Here is a 9,891-nt window from a genome sequence, read left to right as displayed (position 1 = left end):
GCTAGAGCAAAGACCAAGGGAGCAAAAGCATGGCGCTACGTTGAGAATGTTAACTGAGCCCTACAAGGAGGCACACAATCATGTAGTGCTCCGTTAACTTTGCTAACTTTTTGTGGCCTCCTCCTGAAGAAAGCAAGGCGCAATGTCAAGGAAAGGTGGAGCCAGGAATCGAACCCATGAACCACGCATGAAAGGAGGGGCGCTACATGAACTTAGTTCACTGAGCGCTATGCTTCATAAAGAAATTGGCAAAAGGGGCAGCCACCAAGGCTCGAAGTGGAGTCCCACTCAAAGCATGAAGCGCTACGTTACTTTCACCAACTGAGCGCTATACAATTTAAGCTTGGCATAAGGAAATTGGTTCAAAATGGCTTCACCAGGGCTCGAAGTGAAGAGCAACTCAAAGGCAAAGGAGTGCTACGTTCAATTCACCAACGTAGCGCCATGAAGGAGGCTTGGTTCGAAGCCTGAGACAAGACCATTGAGCGCTACGTTATTTGAGTTAACCGAGCGCTTCCTTGGGAGGTGGCCTTGGTTGAATTCTCAATTAAAAAACTAATTTGGATCCAATTCTTCACCAAATGAAAAAGCCCACTCCAAAGTCTGAAGATCAAAATTAGAAAGTGTATAAATAGGAGTTAGTTTGATTTGTAGAGGGAGAACCTTTTCTTTCAATTTTACTTTTACCTTTTGCTCACTTTTACATTTTAGCTGAATTTTAGTTTTCATTTTGAATTTGGGAATTGGGTTTGAAATCTGAGTTCTCTTTCTCTTTGTTTTTACTTCTACATTTCTTACTTTCTGTTTCTAAATTTTGGATTGAGATTGAAGGAATTCTGTTTCAATTCTTGATCCGAAACCCCTCTTTGTTCTTCTTCTGCATAATTCAGTGAATTAAGAATTGGATCTGAAGTTCATTTATTGCTTTCATCTTCCTTTCTTCTGCAAATTGTTTTCTGTTTGATCAAGGAAGGAATTGAGATCTAGATCTACTTTCTAGTCTCATTGATCCCCTGAGATCTTCAATTTCTCTTTTAGATTTCACAATTGAGCTAAGTTTACTTTCTGTTTTGTTCTTCAAGCAAATTTTCCCTTTCTGTTTAGATTCTCTACACTTTATTTCATCTTCTGCTTCTCTGATTAATTTCTCTTTACATTCTCTTGTTGAATTCTGAATCCCAGCTCCCACATCCCTTTACTATTCAATGCAATTTATATTTCTTGCACTCTAAGCTTCAACTATTTACATTTCTTACAATCTAGGCTTCAGTCATTTACATTACTTGCACTTAAAGATTCAGCTCTTTTACTTTCTTGCACTTAAAGTTTCATGCAATTTACTCTTCTGCACTTTACTTTTCTGTCAAATTTCCCTCTCCCTTTTATTTTCATGCAATTTAGCTTCTATTGATCACAATTCACTCAAATCATCAACTATTTGCTTAACTAAACTTATCACCAAACTAAAATTGCTCAGCCCATTAATCTTTGTGGGATCGACCTCACTCATGTGAGTAATTACTACTTGATGTGACCCGGTACACTTGCCGGTGAGTTTTGGTATGGAATCCGATTTCCACCCACCAGCGCTGAACGCCCAATTTTCTCCTTGTCTAGCGTTCAACGCCAGCAGGGGACTTCCCCTAGGGTGTTCTGTTTTTGGTTCTACATGTCTCTATTTCTGTCCTAAGTGCTGCACATGATCACAAATTTCAAGAAGCAAAGGAAAAACTATAATATGAAACTTAAAATAAATGAAAAAAATGAAAATACTATGTGATAAACCACTATTTTATAGTTTATAATGTGTTTAATTGTATGGTTTTATCATGATCTTTACCCACTTATTCATATGATTAGCATGCATTTATATTTCCTTCCAAAAATTATTGCATGATTGAAAACTTGCTCCCTAGAGACTTTTAATTACGCATTTTAATTCTCCTTTATTCCATTCGATGCCGTGATCTGTGTGTTAAATGTTTCAGGCTTTATAGGGCATGAATGAGTTGGAGATTGGAAAGGAAGCTTGCAAAAATGGAAGGAACACAAGAAGTTGAAGAGATGACCAGCGAGAAGTGACCCGGCCGCATGGCTCACGCGATCGCGCGGATTGGAATAGCACAAGTGACGCGGAGGCGTGGATGACGCTCCCGCGTGGCAAAGCAAAACGCCGAATGACGCGTCCGCATGAATGACGCGATCGCGTGACGTGCGCGATCTGCATAATCTGCAGAATTCGCTGGGGGCAATTTTAGGCCCTGTTTTGACCCAGTTTTCGGCCCGGAAAAGCATACTAGAGCCAGAGAACATGCAGAAACCAAAAACATCATTCATTCTACACAGTTTTTAGTTTTTAGATCTAGTTTTACTTCTCCACTAGGTTTTCTCTCTACACATTCATAGTTCTTAGGATTTTTACTTCTATTGCTCTTGCATTGGGATATTGAGAAGAGTTATTACCTCATCAAGACTTCGTCATTCTAGTTCGTTTTCTTTACTTGGATTTACTCTTCCATGTCCTTTAATTTACTCAATTTTACTATTGGATTATTTTAGAATTTATTAATACAAGAATTACTTTTATTTTTAATTGATTCCTTTTAGTTTTATTTATCATGTCTTCATTTAATTCCCTTGCTTATGTTATGAGTTCTACATTCACAATGAGCGAGTAGTTCCTTAACTTGATGGGGAGTTGATTGAAAGGAACCCTTGAGTTGGGGTGCTTAAAAGAAAAATTGTAATTGGGTTTATTGTTGGAATGCTCTCTAATCACTGACACCAATCCTTTTCAATTGAACGGATTGGAACTTGTGAATAAAAACAGCATTCCAACTTGTTTGACCTTCCCTTACCTAGTAAAGGATAACTAAACAGAACAACCTTCAATTATCAATTAATCTTGAGAGTACTGCAACAAGAATAAGGCTTCCAACTAATCTACTCCCAGTCAAGGCTTCTATTTAAATTATTTAATTTCTCTAATTTAATTTCCTGTTTATTCAACTCAAACTATTTTGAAAACATCTTATTAATAAAATAGCACACCTTTCTGCAACTCGTTGGGAGACGACCTGGGATTCATACTCCCAGTATTTTAATTTTAATTTTTGTGACAACCCTTCTAAATTGATAAGCAGATTTCTGGTTGATTAAGAACTATACTTGCAACGCATATCTCATAACAATTCTTAATTCGCCAATTTCTGCCGCGTCAATTTTTGGCGTCGTTGCCAGGGAGTTGCAATAGAGTGCTAAAGTTATTAATTTGAATTTATTTATTTGCATTTTATTTTATCTTGCTACTATGAGCTGCTTGTTTCTTTCGCTAGATGACGCGATCACTTCCTGATCCAAGCTTGCCAGTTTTCGATCCTGAGATTGAAAGAACTATTTCACGAATAAGGCAAGCTCGGCGTCGGTTAGTCCTCTCTGAGGGCGGATCTGAAACATCATTTGAGGAAGAAACCAGCCCCCGTTCTACTGATTCGGTTGATTTACGTGTAGGTGACATGGCAGAACCTAGGAGAGTTACTATCCAGGAGGCTGGAGCCCCTGATTTTACAATGCAACCGCTTCAAGCACATCACCCAGCGGTGGCTACAGACTTTGAAATAAAGACCGCACTGCTCAATTTGATGCCCAAGTTCCATGGCTTACCTGCTCAAGAGCCTATCAAGCACCTGAGAGATTTTCAAGCAGCCTGTTCTACTGTCAAGCTTGACGGTGCAAATGAAACTTCAATTTTGTTGAAATCTTTCCCATTTTCTCTTGAGGGAAAGGCAAGAGAGTGGTACTACACTCAACCCGCAGCAACTGTATCCAACTGGGATACACTTAGAAGAGAATTTTTGGAAAAGTTCTTTCTAGCTGAAGTTACTGATAAACTGAGGAAAGACATTTCCATGATTGTTCAGGACGAATCTGAGACTCTCTATGAATACTGGGAGCGCTTCAATAATCTTCTGGAAGCTTGCCCCCACCATATGATTGACATGATAGTGTTACTCGGTTACGTCACACAGGGCATGAGGCCCCAAGATAAGACCACATTGGAAAGTTCTAGCAATGGGTCTATGAAAAAGTACAAGACCACTGATAAGGCATGGCAATTGATCAGTGACTTAGCTGAATCTACTCGGAATCACTGGCAGAAACAAGGCCGTTCAAAAGCCATTGCAGAAGTATCCTCTAGCAGAGAGACTGCTGCTCTAACTCAGAGTATCTGTGAAATGACCAACTTACTGAAGCAAATACAATTGAATCAACAACAAGTTCAGCAAGCTCAACCTTCTCCATCACAGCAAAGCCAACAGTTAGTCCCACAGAGAGTTTGCAGAATCTGTACTGATTATAGCCATTATACTGACAAATGTCCACAGCTCCAGCAGGAAGACAACACCGTGGTAGCCACTCATAACTTCTATGACCGCCCCAACCAACGGTACAATCAAGGTGGCAATTACAGCCATGGATGGCAGGACAATTCTAACCAGAATTAGAGGGACAACAACAACAGAGGAGGCAGAGACAATCAGGGAAATCAGAGGTGGAATAACAACAACAACAGGCAGCAGAACCAGAACCAGCATTACAGAGCACCTCACCTGAGGCAATCCCAAGGACCACAGAATAACCAACAGCAGACCTCTCAAATTACATATCCTTCTTTATCTGCTAAGGATGACATACTAAATGGTCTGAACTCTACTTTGCAAGCTCTTGTCTCACAGATTGGATCAATGAATAACTCCAATAACCAGCCTTTGAGCTCCAGTGGAATTCCCTCTCAACCATTACCCAATCCAAAGGGTGGCATTAATGCCATCACCCTAAGGTCCGAAACAACAATGCAAGAGAGGAATCAGGAGGAGCCAAGCCCACCAGAACATGCCTCAGCTGAAGAGGTAGTAGAAATAGAAGATGTTGAAGAGGAAGAGGACATACAGGACATAGATGAAAAAGAAGAAGTTCAACCACAGGAGGAAGCACCAAAAGGCGTAGAAACTGCAAAAGACACCACTCCCATTCCATTTTCACAACTTGCAAGGAAGCCTAGGAAACAGCTAGAACCTGATCCCAAAATGGTAGAGATATACAAAAAGGTTGAGGTAACTGTTCCTCTTTTTGATGTTATTCAACAGGTACCTAAATATACAAAGTTTCTAAAAGATTTATTGATGGTCTAGAATTGTCGTCGGTAAGGAATTTCTCTTATAAAGAAGAAGAATTTCGTTGTAAGCATAGCTCCAAACCAACAAACAACTCTCACATCAAATTAAAATATGGTTTTTGTCACAAAGAACAATCCCCAAATAAGAATTAACCGGAGTATTTCGGACTCCGGGTCGTCTCCCTAGGAACCAATGGAGTGCATGTGTATTGGCTATAGAGGGGAAAAAGGGGGTTTTGTTTATGAGATGGCAAGAAAATAAGTAAATTGAGCGAGTAAGCAAAGAAAACAAATTAAAGAACTCTTGGCTAAGAATTGGGTACTTAAAATCACAATCCTAGTTAATACCAATTATTGACAATTATGAGAGGCCAACACATTAAGTCTACTTCTCGAAGCCTTAAGTACGTAACATTTACTCCTAGACTGGAAGTATGTCAAATAGGCCTAATCACATCCACCCATAAGTCCTAACCTCCCTACCAATTGGTTTAGTAGTGGATTAGCATCAATGGGCTTCAAATTGATCACACAGGGTTCTCAAATTACCAATTCCATGGTATCCAAAACTCAAGATCACTTAAGTCCCTTGGCCTAGACCAAGAGTTGACAAAACTACTCAAGAACTGAAGAAAACATTTCATCAAACACCTAGAGTGCAATAAAAATTGACATCATAACTTGCAAAGATACTAAAATCTACCACTATTAATTGCAAGAAAAGTAAATTCACAACTCAAATCAACATCAATTAAAGAGACATCAACATTAAAATTGCATTAAATGTAACAAATCCAACATAAGTGCATGAATGTAAAAGAGAACATAAAAGTAAAATTAACACTACAAATCATGAGAATCAAGGAGTAGAAGTAAGAGATCATAAAAGAAATGAGATGAGAACATGTAATTAAACCTAGATCTAGAAGAGATTAACCTAACCTAATTCTAGAGAGAAGAGGGAGCTTCTCTCTCTAGAAACTAAACTACATGATACTAAGGCTACAAACAATCGCTCCCCCCTTGCTTGGACTTCAATTCTGCATGAAATACACTCAGAAACAAGTTGGATTTGGGCTTGGCCAGCTCAGAAATCGCCCTCAGCATTTTTCCATTAAGCGGGCCAAGTAAGAGTATCGGCGCGCGCGCCCCCTGTGCGCGTGCGCGTCGATGGCAAATTCCCAATCTGCGCGGAAGCGGTATGTACGCGTGCGCATCCTTGTGAGAAACCACTTTTGCGCGTGCGCGCCTTGTACGCGTGCGCGTCCATTGGTGCATTCCAAATCTTTGTTTCTTCATGCATTCTCCTCTTTGCATGCTTTTCTCCTCATTTCTTCCATCCAATACTTGCCTAATGAACCTGAAATTACTTAACAAACACATCAAGGCATCGAATGGAATTAGGGTGGATTAAAATCACCAATTTAAGGCCTAAAAAGCATGTTTTTACATTTAAGCATAATTTAAGGGAGAATTACAAAACCATGCTATTTCATTGAATAAATGTGGGAAAAAGTGGATAAATCCCCCAAAATAAGCACAAAATAAACCACGAAATCGGGGTTTATCAAATCTCTCCACACTTAAACTAAGCATGTCCTCATGCTAAAATCAAGAAAGAAGCAAAGGGTATCACATTTATTCAATGCAAGCTACTAACTAAATGCAATCTATTTATATGCAAGTTATCTACATGAATGCAATGGCTCAGTCAAAACAAGTCAATTTCCAAGAGTACATATGTAAGCACAAGGGCTAAGGTATTAGCAATCAAGCAAACCACAATTGGATTGAATCATTGAAAGAGTTCACAAACTTACAAGAGGAGATTATTAAGGGTGGAAACATGTAATTGAGCGATCGAACCCTCACCGGATATGTATCCGCTCTAGGCACTCAAGTGTAGGGTTGATTCACTCAATTCTCCCCTAATCATGCTCTCCAAGATTTGTTTTTCATCTAACAATCAACAATTACTTCATGCATGCATACAAATATCATGAGGGCTTTCGCATAGGTTGTAATGGGGCTAGGGTCAAGGTAGGATGCATATGGTCAAGTGAGCTAGAAATTTGAATCTTTGATTAAGATAAACTTCCCACCTAACCTATGACAACCTATACAATTCTAAACAAACCTAACTGCCCATTCTTCACTTTTAACACACTCATGCATTCTATTTTAAACACCACACATATGCATTGATTATTATTGAACCTTGAACCTTGGGGCATTTTGTGCCCTTTTTATTGCAATTCTTTTTCTTTCTTTTTCTATATATATTTTTTTCTTTTTATTTTTCTCATTTCAAAAAAAAAAATTTTTTTTTCATAAAGTATATATACAAGTACCAATGCATATGGTTTTACATTTGATTAATACATGAGTATATACCCAATTCCCAAAATTTTTCAATAAAAATATAAACACACTTTTATCTCTACCCAATGTTCCCAACTCTCCTAAAATCAAATAATGAACACTCTCACTAGCCTAAGCTAATCAAAGATCCAAACAAGGGACATTTATTGTTTTTCACTTAGGCTTGTAATGTGCTATAATTAAGAATAAGTGGGTTAAGCATAGGCTCAACATTGGCTAACAATGGAAGATGAAAGGGTAGGCTATTTGGGTAAGTGAGCTATTTGAACAATGCCCTCAATCATATAAATGCATGTATACACAAATAATGGACATAAAGAATCAAACAAATCAAGGATTGCAATCATAGGAAGAGAATAATGCACACAAGAATGAAAATAAGTGGTTATGTATGTGTAACCACACAATTAGGCTCAAATCTCACATGCTTGTGTTCTTAGCTCAAAACATGATCCACAAAGTATATATTTCAAGCAAGTTCTAAAAAAAATTTTAACCAATTGGGGTGGTGCCCAAAAATGATTTTCTTGGAAATTTCCATCATATTGATTGAGCTTATTCTAATGTAAAATTGTGATTTAGAAAAATTCTCCTAGTTTACCCCTTTTTCAATCAAAAATGTTTCGTCTATAAGAAGGGTTAACTAGATTTTCAGCAATCTATTAATTTTCTAATCACAATCAACAACTGAGATGCAAAATATATATATATATACTTAAAGTATGCAACAACCAAAATAAGAGTATCTACAAAAGCATAAATATGTACAGCATTCCCAAAATGATCTAAAACGTAAAGTGCGAAATAAAACAAAATAGAGTAGCAGCGAATAGAAATAAAAGTATGAAAGTTCACCACATAAGTGCAAACACCGGTCACGAATGGTGACCTCCCCACACTTTAGGATTGAACATCGTCCTCGATGCTACTACTGAAGCTCGGGATGGGGGTCAACAATCGCACCAGGCTGTGGCTCATGCTCAGGCTCGGGCTGTGGGACTGGAGGTGGCACTGGCTGTGGCTCCGAAATGTCATGCTGGACCTCAGTGGTGGTCTGCGTCACTGGTGGTGCCTCCTGCTGTGTCGGCTCCGCACCATGCTCCTCCTCCTGATCCTGCTCATCAGAGGCGGAAGACTCTGGAAATGGAGGGAGCTCGATACCCTGTGATGTAGTCGCCTGGTCTAAGCGGTCGAGGCGTCGCATAACACGACGCTCGAAGTGCTCCATGAAGCGAAGAAGGTGCTGCACTAACAGATAGGTCGGCTCAGGTGCTGATGGTGGTACAGGTGCTGCTGTGGACGAAGAGGGTCTAGCTGCGGTGGAGGATGAAGGTCTAGCTGCCTCGACTACCGCTCTAGCTCGAGAACAGCGGCTAGTCGGGGGCTTCTCGTGCACCCATACACCCCATGGAATAGTAACTTCCTTGTCATCATCATCTGGAGGCGGTGGTGTCACGTCCTCGTCCTCCCACGGGACATCAGCTAGCTCAGCTAAGCTAGTAACCAGTGTCGGAAACGGTAGCAAGCCGCGAATATGAGCTCTCCACATGCTATGCCTAATCAGTCGGGGAAAATACACCTCCTTCCCCTCCATGACACACCCAATCAAAACTAGCATATCTATCGGAATCTCTGAAAAGTGAGTGGTAGTGAAGACATAGTGGGCAAATATCTGTTGCCAGGTCCTAGCCTCTCTAGTAAGATATGCAAATAGCATGCCCTTGGGCTTTGTGTTGCTCGAATCCATCACCCAGAAAGCATCTGGTGTAGCAATCACGCGCCTAAGCGCCTCATAGTCAAAAGTCATGGAGAGGAGAGCTACCTCTGCCTGCTGGTAGGCACAAGTCTCAGGAGTACCAACTCTGCAGAGCAGTGCATCCCTTAAGGCATCCTCAGTGATCATAATCTCTCTACCCCTCAAGTGTACTGAATCCAAGTTTTGTCGGAAGAAGTTACAGTAAAATTCCTTGACCCATGAGATGTTAATCTGTCCCAAGTCCCTATCGACGAAATCCAATCCCAGCTCAGAAATACGGGCATTTATGGAACGCCTCACATCATTCGGAAGATTCAGCTTCTTCTCAATGTTCAGCTTTGTCTTTGCATAACGAGAAAGGCGTAGTTTGCAGTAGAGGTTTGGAAACTTGGTTGGATCAGTGGATGGAAGTAACTGATTTTTTTTCCTCATCATTTAGCGGATTCTTAGCATAGTTAGCATATGGTGAGGGTGTAGAGGTCTTGGAGCGCTTCCTCTTTTTGGAAGTGGTGGCTATAACCTTTCCTTTATCCGACATCCTGAAAACATAAATAATATAATATAAGCCTATAGCCAA

General features: G+C 39.9%; 1 non-coding gene across 1 annotated transcript; it reads right to left on the bottom strand.

Annotated features, from left to right (window-relative positions):
- Positions 1-3,887: 3,887 nt before the first annotated feature.
- LOC148548855 (small nucleolar RNA R71) lies at positions 3,888-3,995 on the bottom strand. Its single transcript, XR_015898311.1, has one exon. It is a non-coding gene; the product is annotated as a small nucleolar RNA R71 (small nucleolar RNA).
- Between the last annotated feature and the right edge of the window lie 5,896 nt (positions 3,996-9,891).

Source organism: Arachis ipaensis, chromosome B8 (genome assembly GCF_059453495.1).
Source record: "Arachis ipaensis isolate K30076 ecotype BB chromosome B8, ASM5945349v1, whole genome shotgun sequence".
Taxonomy (NCBI): Eukaryota; Viridiplantae; Streptophyta; class Magnoliopsida; order Fabales; family Fabaceae; genus Arachis; species Arachis ipaensis.
Note: the sequence above shows the minus strand (reverse complement) of the source record. Positions and strands in the feature narration are given on the sequence as shown.